Source organism: Macaca mulatta, chromosome 19 (genome assembly GCF_049350105.2).
Source record: "Macaca mulatta isolate MMU2019108-1 chromosome 19, T2T-MMU8v2.0, whole genome shotgun sequence".
NCBI classification, from domain to species: Eukaryota; Metazoa; Chordata; class Mammalia; order Primates; family Cercopithecidae; genus Macaca; species Macaca mulatta.
The window spans coordinates 57,635,198-57,653,359 of NC_133424.1; the positions used below are offsets into that span (position 1 = coordinate 57,635,198).

At 53.6% G+C, this 18,162-nt stretch overlaps 1 protein-coding gene, 1 long non-coding RNA gene and 1 pseudogene across 5 annotated transcripts in view; all 3 read left to right on the forward strand.

Moving 5' to 3' along the window:
* The window catches only part of PPP1R37 (protein phosphatase 1 regulatory subunit 37), a 53,783-nt gene that overhangs the window by 26,690 nt on the left and 8,931 nt on the right, over positions 1–18,162 (forward strand). The gene's annotated exons all lie outside the window — the stretch shown is intronic.
* Positions 28–18,031, forward strand: LOC144337184 (uncharacterized). The gene is made up of 3 exons (XR_013409917.1): positions 28–947; positions 13,616–14,485; positions 16,271–18,031. It is a non-coding gene; the product is annotated as an uncharacterized LOC144337184 (long non-coding RNA).
* Positions 8,693–9,614, forward strand: LOC106994801 (eukaryotic translation initiation factor 5A-1-like; annotated as a pseudogene). Its single transcript, XR_013409907.1, has one exon. The product of XR_013409907.1 is annotated as a eukaryotic translation initiation factor 5A-1-like (transcript).

Genomic DNA, 18,162 nt, shown 5'->3' on the forward strand with positions numbered 1-18,162 from the left:
ATGTGCACAGATTTTTTATTCCCCCCCATTTCTTTTTTTTTTTTTTTTTTTTTTTTTGAGACGGAGTCTCGCTCTGTCGCCCAGGCTGGAGTGCAGTGGCGCTATCTCAGCTCACTGCAAGCTCTGCCTCCCGGGTTTACGCCGTTCTCCTGCCTCAGCCTCCCGAGTAGCTGGGACTACAGGCGCCCGCCACCTCGCCCGGCTAATTTTTTTTTTGTATTTTTAGTAGAGACGGGGTTTCATTGTGTTAGCCAGGATGGTCTCGATCTCCTGACCTCGTGATCCGCCCGTCTCGGCCTCCCAAAGTGCTGGGATTACAGGCTTGAGCCACCGCGCCCGGCCTACCCCCCCATTTCTTGTGTAAAGGGTAGCATTCATGAGCGTACCGTTCTGCGCCTTCCTTTTTTGTTTGTGTCTTGAAAACTATTCCCTGTTGGCTGAGAGAGCGCACACTCATTCTCGGTGGTGGCAGGGCTCCACTGCCTGGATGAACTCTGGGGAACTGGCCGGCTCCTGATGGTGGATGTTGTGGTTGGTTTCAGTTCTGCATTCTCAAGCTGCTGCAGTGACTGTCCTTACATGTATGATTTTCCATCTTTGCAAGTATGTCTGTAGGATTAATCTCCAGGTGTGGAATTGCTAATCAAAAGGTATATGCATGGCATCTGTACTTTTTTTTTTTTTGAGCTGGAGTCTTGCTCTGTTGCCCAGGCTGGACCTATCTCATTGCAACATCCTCCTCCCAGGTTCAAGCGATTCTCCTCCCAAGTAGCTGGGATTATAGGCAGGGATTACCTGGCTAATTTTTGTATTCTTAGTAGAGACAAGGTTTCACCATGTTCGCCAGGCTGGTCTCCAACTCCTGACCTCAGGTGATCTGCCTGCCTCAGCCTTGGCCTCTCAAAGTGTTGGGATTACAGGCATGACCCACCGCGCCCCACCCATTTGTACTTTTGACTGGTCTTGCCAAATTGCCTTTGAGAGGGAACCATGTCCTTGGTCAGGTCCTTTCTCCTCTCTGAGCCTCCTCTGGAAAGTTGGGGAGATAATTTCTATTTCTCAGGGCTGTTAGGAAGTGGAAACGAGATCAAGTTTGTCAGTCGCTTAGTTTTGGGAGTAGGCGCAAAGTTACGGCTGCAGTGGTAAAGCGCAGTAGAAGGGCCCTACGCGGTGTTTGTTCTCTTCCCGCATCCCTCTCTGCTGAGTGCCACCAGGGGTTATGGGGGTGGTGGAAGAGGGTAGAGATGATTACTGTTGGGAAATGCGGGACAGTGGCTGGAAGGAGGGGGTCAGAAGCACAGACCTGCATTCACACTCACACTCTGGGATGAGGGACCTTCCTTCTTACAGCGTCTGTCTCCCTGCCATGGGAGGCAGTGCGTGTGTCAGCCGCGGCTCTCAGCTGTAAGCCCAGAAACAGACCCTTGCAGGATTCATAGCAAGGGAATGTGTGGGGAGGATGTCACCAGGCAGGAGGACACCTGGGCCCTTGGATGGGCGGGAGTGAGGCCACTGGATTCCCTAGGTAGGGAGCTCACCAAATACAGGAAGAGCTTTCTCCACCCAGGAAATCTGACCAGTGCCACACAGTGAATATACAGCGTCCTCACGCAAGGACCCGAGAGGTGTGTAGGCAGCTGTGTGCAGTCTATACAGGGAGTCCAGAGGCTGGTGTGAGCCCTGCTCTTGAGGGGCCTCTGGATGCCTGCAATGGGGTGCCGGGGCCTCCACGGGCGTCATTCTGTGGTTGCTCCAGGATTGGACTTAGAGATCTGGGTTTGAGCACATCAGCCTGCCCTGGGGCCCCCTTCAGTAAAGATACTCCCCTGAGAAATGCCTGCCCTTGGGAAGCCCGCTGCATTGGACTTACATGACTGATCAGACTGATTCTGGGTGGAGCAGCCTGGGGAAGGGCTTGGAGGCGGGAGTGAGGATGGTCTCCACGTGGGCAGCGTAGACGTGTGGTTTTGCAGGGACAGAGACTGTGCAGCAGCGTATCCGCAGAGGTAGCGAGGCCTTGAGGGCGTGGGGCTCCCACAGAAAGCTCTGTGGGTGCTTTTCTGCCTCCTCCTCCCTATTTCAGGCCCCAGGAGGCCTTGTGTGGTTCTGTCCCTCCCCTGCTCCCCAACTGAGGCTGTGGCATTGTGGGAGCGCAGGAAGCAACTGGACACCCAGTGAAGGTGTGTAGAAGGCATTTGCCCCAGGCTGGCTCTGGGCTGAGCACATCGGTTGATGACCTCGTCACATGCATCCCTTCACTTCCTGAGTGCGGGATACCCAACATCCTGCCATAGACAAGAAGGGACCTTCCCTGAGTTCACCCAGCTGGCCCTGTCTGAGTTGGGGACTCACACCTGCGCTGACTCCAGAGACCCACCCCAGCCCCACCTTCGTGTTGCTTCAGTCAACATATATTTATTGAGCACTTACTGTGTGCCCAGTGAAGACCTTTCTGGGGATATTTCAGTGAACAAAAGGGGTAAGAGTTCTCCCCTCATTATAGCATAAATGCACAGATTACTACGCTTCCTGCTAGGTCATAAGAAGTGCCACCTAGAGAAGGAAGCAGGGATTCACAGTGATAAAGGGGCTGACTTTTTGGAGGGTGACCAGGGAAGGCCTTTGAGGAGGTGACTTGAGAGTGTAGACCTGCAGGCAAGGAGGGAAGGAGCCATTGGGATGTGAGGAAGAGGGGTGGTCAGGGGCAGGGGGTAACAGGTGCAAAGGCCCTGGGGCACTGTGTTCAGATGGTTCTGCCACTGGCAAGGATCAGGACCTCAATGACTACAGCAGCCCCTCCCCAGCGCCCCCAAGTGAGGTCTGGCCATGCAGCTCTTCCATGTGTACGCTTTGCCTCCCGTGCTCCATAAGCAGGACCCCGACCCCTCCAGTCTCCTTGCTGACCCCTCTCGTCTCACACTCCAGGTCCTGATCTGTGCAACTCACTGCCAGATGCATCAGGCAGCCTCCTGCACCTGCACTTTCTTCACAAAGTTCTCTTTGCCAGGGACGCCTTTTGCATCTTTGCCATCTCTGAGACTTTTCCAGATGGAGGCAGCTGATCCCAGCCTGGCCATCCTCCCTGCTTCCGTGTCCCCTCCCTCCCTCCCTGCCTCCATCATAGCCTTGATGCTGTTCTGCCACTGCCCCTGGATTTGTCTCGCTGATTGTGCAGAAGGCTCTGGGACAGAGCTGGCTTGTGGGGGATTGGGCCACTGCCTATTGGAGGCATTTGGGGGGCTGTCCCAGGGGTGGGTGCACCCCAGGCTGGGCCAGGTGTCCATACCTCTCCCACCCAGCACTGGCACCTGTGAAGGGCCTCTGGCGGCTGGGTCTTCCTATAGGCACCAGGAAGAAACCTATGAGGGCATCTCTACTGAGGGTAGGACCTGCTCTCCACATCCTGGAAACCCAACAGAGAAAGACAGTCTCTGGCAGCCTCCTTGTCTTGAAGTTCTTGAGAAGGCTGCATTTCTAGTTCCCCACAACCTGTCTGTCCGGTTTGAAGCCAGGGGCCTGAGAGCTTCAGGGAGCTGATGCAGGACAGAGACAGCTCTGGTTCAAGCCTCCCTCTGTCCGCTCCCAGAGGTGTGACCTGAGAAGACCATCGCGTCTGTAGCGTGGTAGAGGCTGGAAATTCTACTCTTCAGGATTATGATGCGGATTAAATGCAGTAATCGGGTGTTTGGCAGAGTGCCTGGTAGGGAAGGGGTTCAATAAAGAGCTGCTCGCTCCATTCTGTGCAGGGGTTGCTTTAGGGCATGTTTTAGAATTTTAGAGTGTATTTCACTACATGAGTAGCTTCTTGCAGCTTCGAGGCCCTGGCATCCCTCTCCCCTGCCTGCAGGCTTCCTTGTTCACTGGGCCAAGTCCCTGCAGTAATCTTCCTAAGCATGGAGCAGACCGGGCCCTTCCTGGCCAGAACATCCCCATCTACCTTCAGGGTCTGCTGCAGCGGCCAGATGTGAGCTTTTCCCCTGTCTGCTCACTCACCTTCTCTGTGCCTGGCCCCATGTGGGGCAATGTTGGGGAAACAGTGTGGACCACAGACTACCCCATACTGTCTTCCTAGGGCTCATAGTCCAGTGGGGGAGACACACAGGTCTCCAGATGGTGACAACTCAGAGGGGATGGGGCTGAGGTGGGGAGGCCAGAGAGTGGGGCCTGTCCTACCGTGGGGGTCAGGGAGGGCTTCCTGGAGAAGGCACCCCTAAGCTGAGAATTGAAGTAGTAAGCAATGAGAGCATGTACCATGTAATATGTAAAGGGGAGGGAGAATGTGAGGTGCTGGGAAGCACTAGGCCCTCTGGGGAAGGGAAGAATTTGGGATGTGGCCAGAGCACAATGCCCCGTGAGTGGAGAGGTCCAGATTTTTCTATTTTTCTTTTCTTTTTTTTCCCCCAGTGATCCTAGAAATCCTCCCAAGAGAGGTCCAGATTTTTGACAAGGCTGAAAGGTGGCCCCTGAGACCTGACTCTACCTGTCTGCCTGGCCTTTGCTCAGTCTAGTGCGTGCACAGCCCCCTCCTCGCTCTCACGCATCATCTGTGTGCTCCTTCCCCGCCAGACAAGAACCCCTGGAGGGCAGGGACCAGTTCAGAGCCATCCCTGTCTCCCCAGTGCCAGCACAGAGCTTGGCCTGAGTAGGTTTTGGGTGCTGGGCTTGGTGACTCACACCTGTAATCCCAACATTTTGGGAGGCTGGGGCAGGAGGATCACCTGAGCCCAGGAGTTCAAGACCAACCTGTACAACATAGTGAGACCCGGTCTCTACATAAAAAAAGGAAAACTAGCCAAGCATGGTAGGGTGTGCCTGTAGTCCCAGCTACTTTGGAGGTTGAAGTGGGAGGACCACTTGAGCCCAGGAGTGCAAGGCTGCAGTGAGCTATGATTGCGCCGCTGAACTCCCACCTGGGCGACAGATGGGGACCCCCAAAAATATAGGTTTTGGGAAATGTTTACCAGATGAGAGGCAAGACGGAATTCTCCTAAATTGGAAGCCTGGAATTCTCCTAAATTCGAAGCCTGACACAGAATGGTTGAAGCAAAAAGCAAAGATCTGTTGACTTATGGATCTGAAGGGTCCTGAATAGCGTGGCATCAGGCACAATATCTCTTTATCAGACGATATCTCTTTAATCTCTGAGCTTGGCCAGGCACAGTGGCTCACGCCTGTAATCCCAGCACTTTGGGAGGCCGAGGTGGGTGGATGATGAGGTCAAGAGATGGAGACCATCCTGGCTAACATGGTGAAACCCCATCTCTACTAAAAATATAAAAATTAGCTGGGCGTGGTAGCACGCGCCTATAGTCCCAGCTACTCAGGAGGCTAAGGCAGGAGAATTGCTTGAACCCAGGAGGCAGAGGTTGCAGTGAGCCAAGATCGCACCACTGCACTCCAGCCTGGCAACAGAGTAAGACTCCATCTAAAAAAAATATCTGAGCTTGGCTTTCCTCTGAGCTGGCTTCATTCTCGGGAGGCTGTTCCCTCCTGACGGGTGCAGGAATGGCTGCCAGTAGCTCTAGAAATGGGATGCAGTCTTAACCACCCTAGCGGGAAGAGAGCTCCTCTCTCCTGAGAGTTCTATCTCAGGCCTTAGGACCGGCTGTGGCTGGCTCTGTAACTTTCCTGTCCCTGACCAATCACTGTAACAGAGGTTGGGGACAGGGCACCTATCCACTTGTATCCACTCGTAGGACCTTTGGGGAGGACAGCGGGAAGTCAAGGTAATGTGAAGAGGCCTGCCCAGAGTCCTGGGGTGAGAGAGATTGGGTGACCAAAGCTGGCCCACCCAGGGGAAGATAGGAAGAGAAGTGGGCCATTCTGGCCTCAGACCACTTCGTCCTTTCCCAGACCCCACGCCAAGGCAGAGCTCCCTGTAGGATGAGTTTCTCACTTGACCTGAAATCTCTCCCTGTGGGGCTGCCGCAAGTGTGCAGGCTTCAGGGCAGGTGGCCCACAACCCCCGCGCCCCAGCCTCCTGCCCGCGGGTGTGCAGCCCAACCACCCGGATAGGGGAGGATGGTGCTCAAGTCATGGGGGCTCAGACAAGCATGGAGAGTCCTGCAGAGAGGCCCAGCACCAGGTTCCCAGGCTGCTCCTGGAGATGCTGTCCCACATGGGCCGGTCACCCACCTGCCATGAGACTCCCAGCTGGGACCTTCCCTGCAGAGCCTGTGAGGTGGAACGATGGTGATGGTGCCCCCTTGTGGGGTAGGTGCATGTGGCAGGCACAGAGTGGTGGCAGCAACTGTAACACACGGTTCTGGGGGGGTCGGGGACAGGGGCCCTTCCTGTGCGCCCTGTGGTGCTGAGTGCCAGACTGGGTGAGCTCACCAAGCCCTCCTTGGGAAGGTGCTGTTGATGCAGCGGGGAGGCCCAGGGCGGTCACCGCTCTGTGCTGTTGGCGACGGAGCAGGGATCGGAACCCAGGCACCTGGCTTCAAGTCCCCCGCGCTGTGGCGGAATGGGGCTCTGCCATGTTGGTGGTTATTTATTGTTGTGAACAAGAGCTCAGACCTGGTTTCCAGGTGTGACTTTACTGCACCCTTGCCCTACCTCCGTGGCTTGAGAATTCTGGAAAATACCACAATAAGTGTTTCTTCTCTCTTGAAATTTTGTAAATAACATTTGCCTGCGTGCTGTCAGAAGAAAACAACATCTCTGTCTATTTCCACGTGTTGCGGTATTTCCTGGCTTGGGACCCCACCAGCTTCCCAGTTACCCAGGCTTGAAGCCAGGTTCTTCCTAGCTTCTCTCCCCACCCTGCCCATCCCTGTGCATGTAGCGGTGACCAAGTCCTATTGAGTATCTGATTATCTGCTGGAAGCCTCAGGAATGGCAGCCTTCTGAGTTAGCACGGGCACTAGGAGCACAGCCTGTGGCCAGGCTGCGCAGGGGCTGGTGATGTTGGTTTCTCTCACCTTAACGTGTGAGTTGTGTAGTAATACGGTCCTATATCACTTAATGATGACACATTCCGAGAACTGCGTCATTAGGTGATTGCATGGTTGTGTGAACATCCTAGTGGACTTACACAAATCTAGGTGGCATAGGCCAGGCCCGGTGGCTCACGCCTGTAATCCCAGCACTTTGGGAGGCCGAGGCGGGCGGAATCACCTGAGGTCGGGAGTTCAAGACCAGCCTGACCAACATGATGAAACCCCATCTCTACTAAAAATACAAAGTTAGCCAGGTGTGGTGGTGGGCATCTGTAATCTCAGCTACTCGGGAGGCTGAGGCAGAAGGAGAATCATTTGAAACGGGGAGGCGGAGGGTTGCATTGAGCCAAAATCATGCTATTATACTCCAGCCTGGGCAAGAAGAGCGAAACTACGTCTCAAAAAACAAACAAAAAAACTTAGGTGGCATAGCCTACTGCACACCTGGGCTACCTGGAATAGCCTAGTGCTCCTGGGCTCCACACCTGCATAGCACGTGGCTGTGCTGAGTACCCTCGGCAACTGTAACACAGTGTAGGTATTTGTGTATATGAACATAGACAACGGACGGTAAACATATAGTGGGAAATCTTATGGGACCACCGCCTGCATACGCAGTCCATCATTGACTGAAATGGCTTTATGCGGCTTATGACTAGACGTGTATGTGCCTCAGTATTCAAAAGATGTGAAAAGGTGGACAGAGATTCAACGTAAAGAAATGATAGGCCGGGCGCGGTGGCTCAAGCCTGTAATCCCAGCACTTTGGGAGGCCGAGGCGGGTGGATCACGAGGTCAGGAGATCGAGACTATCCTGGCTAACATGGTAAACCCCGTCTCTACTAAAAATACAAAAAAAAAAAACTAGCCGGGCGTGGTGGCGGGCGCCTGTAGTCTCAGCTACTTGGGAGGCTGAGGCGGGAGAATGGCGTGAACCCGGGAGGCGGAGCTTGCAGTGAGCCGAGATCACGCCACTGCACTCCAGCCTGGGAGACACAGTGAGACTCCGTCTCAAAAAAAGAAAAAAAAAAAAAAAAAAAGAAATGATAAATGTTTGGGCTGGGTGTGGTGGCTAACGCCTGTAATCCCAGCACTGTGGGAGGCCGAGGCGAACGGGTCACGAGGTCAGGAGATTGAGACCATCCTGGCTAACATGGCGAAACCCTGTCTCTATTAAAAGTACAAAAATTAGCCGGGTGTGGTGGTGCGCGCCTGTAGTCCCAGCTACTAGGGAGGCTGAGGCAGGAGAATCCCTTGAACCCGGGAGGCGGAGGTTGCAGTGAGCCAAGATCGTGCCACTACCCTCCAGTCTGGGCAACAGAGCAAGACTCCATCTCAAAAAAAAAAAAAAAAAAAAGATAAATGTTTGAGGTGATATGGTAATTACCCTGACTCAATCCTTGTATGCATTTATCGAAATACCACATATACCCCATAAATATGTATAATAATTATGTATCAATAAAATTAAACATTTTTAAAAAGGTATATAGAGAGAAGTAAGTTTCTCTCCCTGTCCTCCTTCAGCTTTGCCTTCCTAAAAGCATCCACCTAGTTTATTGTATGTCCTTCCAGAAGGATCTCTGATGGAGCTTAGCTAACAGTCCACAGCAGCCACAGCCTAGGCCAGCGGACAGAGTTTGTAAATAAAGTTTTATTTGCACATGTCCAGGCTCATTTGTTTATATACTGTCTGTTACTCTTTTCATGCTACAAGGCAGAGTTGATAGTTGCTGCAGAGCCTAGTCTGATCATTTAAGCAAGATAGTGTGATGCCTGCAGCTGTGTTTAAAGTCAAGGCAAGGTGGTAGAGGCAGCGGCAGCAGAAGGCCCAGAGGCAGCAAGAAGACAGGGTTGAGTCAGTGTGTTTGCGAGAGTTGGAATTGAAGCCTCTTAAAATGGCAGATGATTTGGACTTCGAGACAAGAGAGGCAGGGGCCTCGGCCTCCTTCCCAATGCGGTGCTCAGCATTATGTAACAATGGCTTCGTGGTGCTCAAAGGCTGGCCTTACTTGTAAGATGGTCGAGATGTCTACTTGTAAGACTGGCAAGCACAGCCATGCCAAGGTCCAGCTGGTTGTCACTGACATCTTTACTAGGAAGAAATATAAAGATAATTGCCTATCAACTTATAATGTGGATGTCCCCAACATCAAAAGGAATGACTTCCAGCTGATTGGCATCCAGGGTGGGTACCCCTCACTGCTCCAGGACATCAGGGAGGTGCAAGAGGACCTTCTTCTGCCTGAGGAGACCTTGGCAAGGAGATCGAGCAAAAGTACAACTGTGGAGAAGGGCCCCTGATCACCGTGCTGTCTGCCATGACATAGGAGGCAGCTGTTGCAGTCAAGGCCATGGCAAAAGAACTGGCTCCCAGGGTGACTGGCGGCGGTGGCAGCAGTGATCCTCCGAGCCTGCAGAGGCCCCTCCCCTGGCCTTCCCTAGGCTGGACTCCTCCTACACAATATGTTTGATGTTTTAGTTTGGTTTTTCCCACCCCCTCAATCTGTCGGGGAGCCCCTGCCCTTCGTCTAGCTCCTTTGGCCAGGTGCTAGCAAAGCCATGGCCTTGGTGAAGCTGCCATCCTTTTCCCTGCTTGCACTACAGCCCTGGTCAGGGGAGAAGGTGGGTGATGCTTGTGGTCTATTTATTTATTTTGAGACAGAGTCTCACTCTGTTGCCTAAGCTAGAGTGCAGTGACACCATCTCAGCTTACTGCAACCTCCACCTCCCGGGTTCAAGCGATTCTCCTGCCTCAGCCTCCGGAGTAGCTAGGATTACAGGCACGCGCCAACATGCCAGGCTAATTTTTGTATTTTTAGTAGAGACAGGGTTTCACCATGTTGACCAGGCTGGTCTTGAACTCCTAACCTCAGGTGATCCGCCCGCCTCGGCCTCCCAAAGTACTGAGATTACAGGTGTGAGCCACTGCACCCAGCCTTACTTATTTTTTTAAATTCAACCTGGAATCAGAAAGTGGTGGATTCTGGCACATGGTCCTTGTGCCCTCCCCACTCATCCCTGGTCTGGTCCCCTATTCGCCATGGCCCTTTACCCTAAGCACCATCCCCACAGACTGGAGCCAGCCCCCTGCCCTACCTAAGATGGGGAGGGAAAAGGAAGAGAGGGGAGGGGTCCTGCCCCCATGGGCTTTACCCTTCCCTGCAGTCTCTCTCCCCAACACATTTGTTAAAATCAAACCTGAATAAAACTACAAGTTTAATATGGAGAAAAACAATAATAAAGTTGAGGCAGACCTGGGCCTTTTAGTCTGTACTCCTGCCTCTGTGAGCCTTGACTCTGAAAAGGGGATAGTAAAAGGATGTCTCTTGGGGTCGCTCGGGGGCTTCTGTGGGGTCCGGGCAGCACAGGACCTAACCAGCAGGGTGTCAGTGCCTGGGCTGCGGGCATTGACTCGCGTGTGTCCCACAACCCCTCTTGGAACTGGAGCACTAGCAGGGGCTCAGCTGCCAAAATCCAGGGACAGGTGAGGCTGTCACCATCCAAGATGGAAGAGCACTTACAGGAAATCTGGTGTGTCATTCCTGGTTGCCCACGTGCACGACCAGGCCCCTCCCCGTGAGTACTGCAGGGTACCCTACTCCTGCAGAAAACAAGCCTCCCATGAGCCCGAATCCATCCTGTCGCTGCTCTGACCCCTGCCCCCAGTGGCTCCGGTCTCCCGCAGAATGAGTGAAGTCCTCACCAGGGTCTACTGGGTCGCCATCCCGTGTCATCCCCAGTGCTCCCCTCCCAGTGTGCATTGGTGCCGGGCCTGCTCCCACTGCCACACTTAAGCCTGCCCCAGTGGTTGCTGCCTGCTGCGGGGTTTGCACAGGGACTCCTGAATGAAGACCCAGACCTGAGCCCGGTTGAGCCTCTGGGAACACTCCTTTCAAGGCCAGCTCACCCTTGGCTCCTTTCTGTTCATTCCAAAATAGCAAAGTAACACCTGCATTGCAAAGCATGGTTATTCTGAGGCTGGTTGCCATCACAGTCATATGGGGGCCTGTTAAAATCTGGGCCCCTGGGCCCTAGCTAGGACCTCCTGACTCTGGTGCTCTGTGAACCCAGCTCACAGACATCCCAATTTCATGTGGTGGACACCGGGACATGGGAAGGTTGTCTCCAGCCAGAGGTCAGCATGGTCGTTAGGGAGCAGCCCTAAATACTCCTCCTTCAGGCTTGTCTGGACGTCCTCCCTCCCCATCCCTCCTCTGAGAGCTGACGCCCTCCCACCGTGTCCCCGGCCCCGCACAGCGTTGCTTCCTGGTGTTTTGACTCCCACTTGGATGACTGTGTCTGTTTCCCCCGCCCTGCTCCAGGCTGGCACGGATGGTGTGAGTCATCACCGCCCCCTGATGCCCAACCTGTCCTTGCATCTCGTGGGTACCATTGTACCTGTGTGCAAATGCCAGACATCTCTCTGCCTGTCACCTGATGCCTGGCATCAGGTTTCTCCCTGTCCCTTTGTGAGGGCCACAGCCGGCGGAGAGGGAGATAAGCTCTGTTTGACCTTCACCCTCTCCCTGGGGAGCTGGCTACCACCTGCTGGGCGAGCAGCAGAGCCCCATCCCTGCGGCAGCAAGGCCCTGCCCACCAGCTGCTGCACACCAGTGTCTCTCCTTGGAGCTCATGCCTTTCACCATCCCACCCAGGGCTCCCCACACCCCGCCTCCACTCCGGCCCTTCCTCCTCCTCAGGCCAGACAAGGGAGCCGAGAGTTAAGCTGTGCTCTGGTTTCAGAGCAAGACAGTCCTGGGGTGTGTTCCAGTCCTGCCACTTCCAGGCTCCATGACTTGGGCAGGTGTCTTTTCTTCTCCCAGATTGCTTCCCTGATAAGATGGAGGTCTAGTTATGCCAGCATCATAGGGGTGCTGCTCTGGCCAAGTGAAATTGTGCGTGGGAAGTACTTGGGAGCTAGGTGAGGCAGCTCAGGCCTGTAATTCCAGCACTTTGGGAGGCTGAGGTAGAAGGATTGCTGGAGGCTGGGAGTTCAAGACCAGCCTGGGCAATATAGCAAGACCTTGACTGTTTAAAAAGAAAAAGAGGCCAGGCACGGTGGCTCATACCTGTAATCCCAGCACTATGGGAGGCTGAGACCATCCAGGCTAACACGGTGGTCAGGAGATCAAGACCATCCTGGCTAACACGGTGAAACCCTGTCTCTACTAAAAGTACAAAAAGATTAGCCGGGCGTGGTGGCGGGCGCCTGTAGTCCCAGCTACTTGGGAGGCTGAGGCAGGAGAATGGCGTGAACCCATCGTTGTCACTGCACTCCAGCCTGGGCAACAGAGTGAGACTCCGTCTCAAAAAAAAAAAAAAAAAAAAAAGAAAGAAAGTGCTTAGCACTATGCATTACACAGAGTAAGTTTCTGATACCGGGAAGTGGCTGCCACCATCACCACCACCATCATCTTTTTCCCCATTTGTGTCTCCTGCTGACTAAGCCAGCACTGTGACACTGGTGCCACTACTTCATGATGCGCTCACGGGCTCACGGCCCTTGTTGCCTGCGACCCCACAGGTATCCCTTTCAGGGAGGGAAAGAAAGAGGTTTTTGTGATCGTTTATCATAGCCTTGGCAGGCCAGGGATGGAACTCAGGTCTTCTTATTCCAAGCCATTACCTCTGCAGATCCATCCCCAACACACGCTTGCTTTGTAGAAAATACACACACATGACCGGGCGCGGTGGCTCACACCTGTCATCCCAGCACTTTGGGAGGCCGAGGTGGGCAGATCACGAGGTCAGGAGATCAAGAACATCTTGGCTAACACAGTGAAACCCCGTCTCTACTAAAAATACAAAAAAAAATTAGCCGGGTGTGGCGGCGGGCGCCTGCAGTCCCAGCTACTTGGGAGGCTGAGGCAGGAGAATGGCGTAAACCCGGGAGGCGAAGCTTGCAGTGAGCCGAGATCACGCCACTGCACTCCAGCCTGGGCGACAGAGCAAGACTCTGTCTCAGAAAAAAAAAAAAGAGAATACACACACACCCAAACACATGTGTTCTGAACATACCTCTCCTCCTCTCTGACATCCACTTGAATTCTGGTCCCTGCTTAACAGGCCTTCAGAGCCTCGCACTTGAGCAAATGCATCTGAGCCCTGACCTTGAGACCCACACTCATATACATGCCCACCCCACATACACGTGTGCACATGGTGGATTTACTGCATGCTGGAGAAACAACAGGAATGTAAAAGCTAAAGAGCACTTACATGTTTTTTCTTTTTTTTTTCTTTTTTTTTTTTTAAGAGACAGAGTCTCCCTGTATTGCCCAGGCTGGAGTACAATGACACAATCGCAACTCACTGCAGCCTCAAACTCCCAGGCTCAAGCTATCCTCCCACCTCAGCCTCCCAAGTCACTGCGACCACAGGCACTTGCTAATTTTTGTATTTTTTGTTTGTTTTGTAGAGACAGAGTCTCACTTTGTTGCTCAGGCTGGTCTCAAACTCCTGGTTTCAAGTGATCCTCTCGCCTCAGCCTCCCGAGTAGCTGGGGTTATAGGCATGCGCCACAACACCCAGCTAATTTTTGTATTTTTAGTAGAGACGGGGTTTCACCATGTTGGCCAGGCTCGTCTTGACCTCCTGGCCTCAGATGATCTGCCCTCCTCGGCCTCCCAGAGTGCTGGGATTACAGGCGTGAGCCACCGCGCCCGGCCCAGAACTCATGTTCTTAACCATATTGCAAGACACTATCTCAGGTGGGACCTATGAGATGCTGTGAAGCCTGCCTAAGGTCACTGAGTGTGTGAGAGAGACAGCAAAGATCCCAGCCCCATCCCTGAGGGCCACAGCTGTGCCCTAACCATTGCGCAGCCCTTCCCTTTGGAACCTGGCTCTGAGTTCCAGCCCCGGCCTTTGCAAGAACTGCAGTCCTGCCATGGCTGTTTGGCCCTGCCCGTGGAATGGGGGTCCTGTGGCTGTGCTCCCCTGGATCCTGGGGACGCACCCCTTTATGAGACTTCAGTCACTTTGCCTGGAGACCGTGACTGACAAAGATCACCTGCTTCCTGCCGCCTTAATTGAGACAGTGGGCATCGCATGACCTTTTCCATGCCCATCATGGGGTCATGTGGGCTGTGACATGGCGTAGTCTGGTGGGTCCAAGCTGGCCCTGTGGTCAGACCTGGTGGGCCTATCACCTCCCCGCTTGAGTCCACATTGAGTGCAGATACTGACGAACTGGGTGTGAAATGCCCCGGATAGCAAGTCTCATGTGGTTAGTGCTCAGTACGCCAGAGTCAGTTATTTTGACCCACACCTGCTCATGAAGTGTCACGCTGCCGCTTTCTTTTCAGCCACCTCCTCACACCATTTTAAATGGACAGGTGTGTGTAGGGCTCGTCCTGGGCCAGCCAGCCGCTCTCCATGCAGCCTTGGACAAGTCATCACACTCTGCCCATGCCGCAGTTTTCTCCTCTCTCGTTTTTTTTTTTTTCCTGAAATTATTTGGTAGAGACTGGCTTTGTTGGCAAGGCCGGCCGGTCTCAAACTCTTGGCCTCAAGCAATCCTCCTCTCTGGGCCTCACATGGTGCTGGGATTGCAGGCGTGAGCCACATGCCCTGTCTCCTCTCTAAAGTGGGAGGGCACTAATACTCCCGTCATGGCGCTGATCAGGGAATTGAAGCTGTGTTTATTGGCATTGGAAGTGCTGGGGATGGGCCTGGCGGGTGTGAGTACTGTGTCGGTGTGACATTCTGATCTGCCCATGCTGCTCTTTCTTTTTTCTTATTAATAGATTGGTTTCTTTTTTATTTGGATATATTTAGCCTTATTTCTAAGCAATGGTATTTGTAAAATCTTAGTTTTGGTGTGTTCATTCCTTTTTTTTTTTTAGACAGAGTCACTCTGTCGCCCAGGCTGGAGTACAGCGGCACGATCTTGGCTCACCGCATCCTTCACCTCCCAGGCTCAAGCAGTTCTACTTGACAGTGCCTCAGCCTCCTGAGTAGGTGGAACTACAGGAGCTCGCCACCACGTCCGGCTAATTTTTGTATTTTTAGTAGAAGTGCATTTCTACTGCACTTCTGTAAGCACTTGGGCGGATGTGACCTCCTCAGGCTCTGGCTCTGGTGGTGACTCCTGCAAGGCCGGGCCTGGTTCCAGACCCTGTAGGTGCCCAGCTGAAGGTGTGGTCTGATTGCTGTGTGGGGAGTGAAGGTTGCCAGCCTAGAAACTGGGCCTCAGGCTCACCCAGAGGCTCTTGGTACAAAGAACAGGCGCCATCTTGGCCAGCTGCAGTGGCTCACACCTGTAATCCCAGCACTTTGGGAGACTGAAGCGGGTGGATCACGAGGTCAGGAGTTCAAGACCAGCCTGACCAACATGAGGAAACCCCATCTCTACTAAAATTACAAAAATTAGCCGGGTGTGGTGGCACGTGCCTGTAATCCCAGCTACTCGGGAGGCTAAGGCAGGAGAATCGCTTGAACTAGGGAGGCAGAGGTTGCAGTGGCTTGAGATCGTGCCACCGCACTCCAGCCTGGGTGACAGCAAAACAGTCTCAAAAAAAAATGAAGAGGTGCCACCTCAAGCACTTTATGTGCATGAGACCGGCTGCCATTGTGTCAGGGGTTATGGTGGTATCTAGCCTGATGCCACAGCCAGCTCTGGGCCAGCCTCCTCGCCCCAGCAGTGCCCACCCCCAGCCTGATCCTGGACGCTGGCAATGCTGTGACATGAGCCGCTACTAAGCATTTGCAGTGCTAGGCTGGTCCGGACTTTCTCCACAAATGATTTAGTTCTGTTAGTCCACCCCCGCTGTAAAACAGCTACTCTTCCCTTCCCCATTTAAAGCTTGAGGAAGCTGAAATGTGGAGAGTTGAGAGAGTGTATCCAGAGCTCCCGAGCCAGGGGCTAGGACTTTAACCCTGGCTTCAGCCGCCACACAGGACAGCTTAGGGTGGGCCTGGCATGACTCCTGGCTTCACAGAGTCAATGCGCTCGCTCCTGGATGAAGCGCCTGGCAGAGTCCGTGGGCAGCAGTGCTGTGTATGTCATGCGAATTCTTCTTATGCTTCTGATGGTTCCTCCAATTTGCATTTCCTTTTTCTTTTTTTTTTTTTTTTTTGAGACGGAGTTTGGCTCTTGTCACCCAGGCTAGAGTGCAATGGCGTGATCTTGGCTCACAGCAACCTCCGTCTCCCAGGTTCAAGCGATTCTTCTGCCTCAGCCACCCGAGTAACTGAGACTACAGGAGCGTGCTACCACACCCAGCTAATGTTTGTATTTTTAGTAGAGGCCAGGTTTCGCCGTGTTTCCCAGCTGGTCTTGAAATCCTGACCTTAAGTGATCCGTCCACCTCAGCCTTCCAAAGTGCTGGGATTACAGACGTGAGCCACCATGCCCGGCCCAGGATGATGATTTTTAAGGCGGAACATTAAATAGGATTGCAAAGGATGCCAGGCTGAATGCTTTTCCTCGCTGACACGTGAAGTGAGAGGATGTAGCAGCAGCTGTCATAAGGCTTTCAGTCTCAGAGTAGTGATGGGCATTCAGAATCTACTGTAACTTGATGCAATGGGAAAGGATCTGTTGTTTCTTTTCATGGCAGCCTCAAGGTCTGCTAAACACTTTCTTTTCTCTGTCTCTTTTTTGGCCTCTGTTAATAAGAAGGAAATGCTAAATTTCAGTTCCGTTCATGAAAATAAAGAGATAATAAGTTTCTCCCCTCAAGTTCATGACCCCGACTGGTTAAGACCGGGGCATGCATGGGCTTGTCCATGACTTGGGGTAGCTGCTGGAGTCCTGGGGGCTGCCTTCCCAGGCAGGGCCAGCTCCGGTCCCCACTAGAGCTCCAGGGTCAGCAAGCACATGGGCCTTTGTCAGACAGCTCCTTCTCTGTCTGTAGGAGGGACACCTGCCGTCTGCTGACCACCTGCAGCTGCTCCCAGGCCTCCACCCGCAAGGAGGAGGAAGTGCCCAGGCAGGAACCGGGCCTGACCTCTGGGGAGGCCGGGACTGACCTCTGTCGGCTTCTTTCCTCTAGCACCGCAGTTCAGCAACCCATCGCCACCCAGCATAGTGGCCAGAGAGGAGTCCCGGGGTCTGATGTTAGACTCTGCCCGGGAACAGCCACCTGGTCCCAGGGTGACACCATACTTTACCTGGACCTCAGTTTCTTCCCCTAGAAAATGGGGCAGTGCTTGATAAGACCAGGGGTGCAGAGCCCCTGGCCTAGCAGGGTGGCAGGAGGAGGAGTCCACACGGAGATATTACTGGACTGGAAGCTCTTGGGGACTCCCACTGCCTCCAGCAGCAGGGGAATGGCAGCAGGGCGGGGGGGGGCCCCAAGAAGCTGCCAGCAAGCCCTCTTCCTGGCCCCCTTCCCTTCCCGTCCTGTCGTCTCCATTCCCAGGATCTGCTGGCCCAAAGAAGGGCTTTCTAATGGTTCAGGCCTGACCTCTCCCTCTTCTGCTCCTAGCCTTTCCTTCCTGCTCCCCTGGTCACCCTGGGGTAAAATCCAAGCTCTAATAGCCAAAAACTGGAAACAGTACAAATTCTTGTCAGCTGGTGAATGGGCAAATAAAACGCAGCACATCCTATAATTACTCTTCAGCAGTATAAAGGGACTGAAACTGGGGCTCATTATGCTCAGTAAGGGAAGCCAACCGCAGAAGGCCACACAGCTTCAATTCCATTTTAATCAAATGTCCAGAAAAGGCAAGTCTGTGCAGATGGAAAGCCCAGTCCTCGCTTCCGCGTGGTGGCGGCTGTGGGCCTCTCAGGGACGGGGGCTACAGCTGTTGGGTTTGGGCTACGTCCCTTCATTCATGCTGGGAGCCACTGCCTGTTAGCCTGGGAACACCCGGGACCAGGCCTGTCCCTTCCACCTGCTTCTGTGTCCTGGGTCAGGGAGCCGGGCCCTGAATAGCTGTACGGGTCTGTGTAGCTATTGAGAGTATTTTGGGAGTGGGGATTCTGAGAGGCACATGGCATTGTAGTTGAGAGCTGAGTTCAAAGCCCGGCTCCCATGTATACCAGCTGTGTGATCTTGGGCAAGGCTGTTTCTCTGAGCTTGGTTTCCTTATAGGGTTAAAGTGAGGATTCGTTCTTTCACCCAAATAAAGCACAAAAACCCCAAAAACCAAGGACCAAGTACAGTGGCTCATACCTGTAATCCCAGCACTCTGGGAGGCTGAGGCAGAAGGATTGCTGGAGCCCAGGAGTTTGAGACCAGCCTGGGCAACATAGTGAGACCCCATCCCC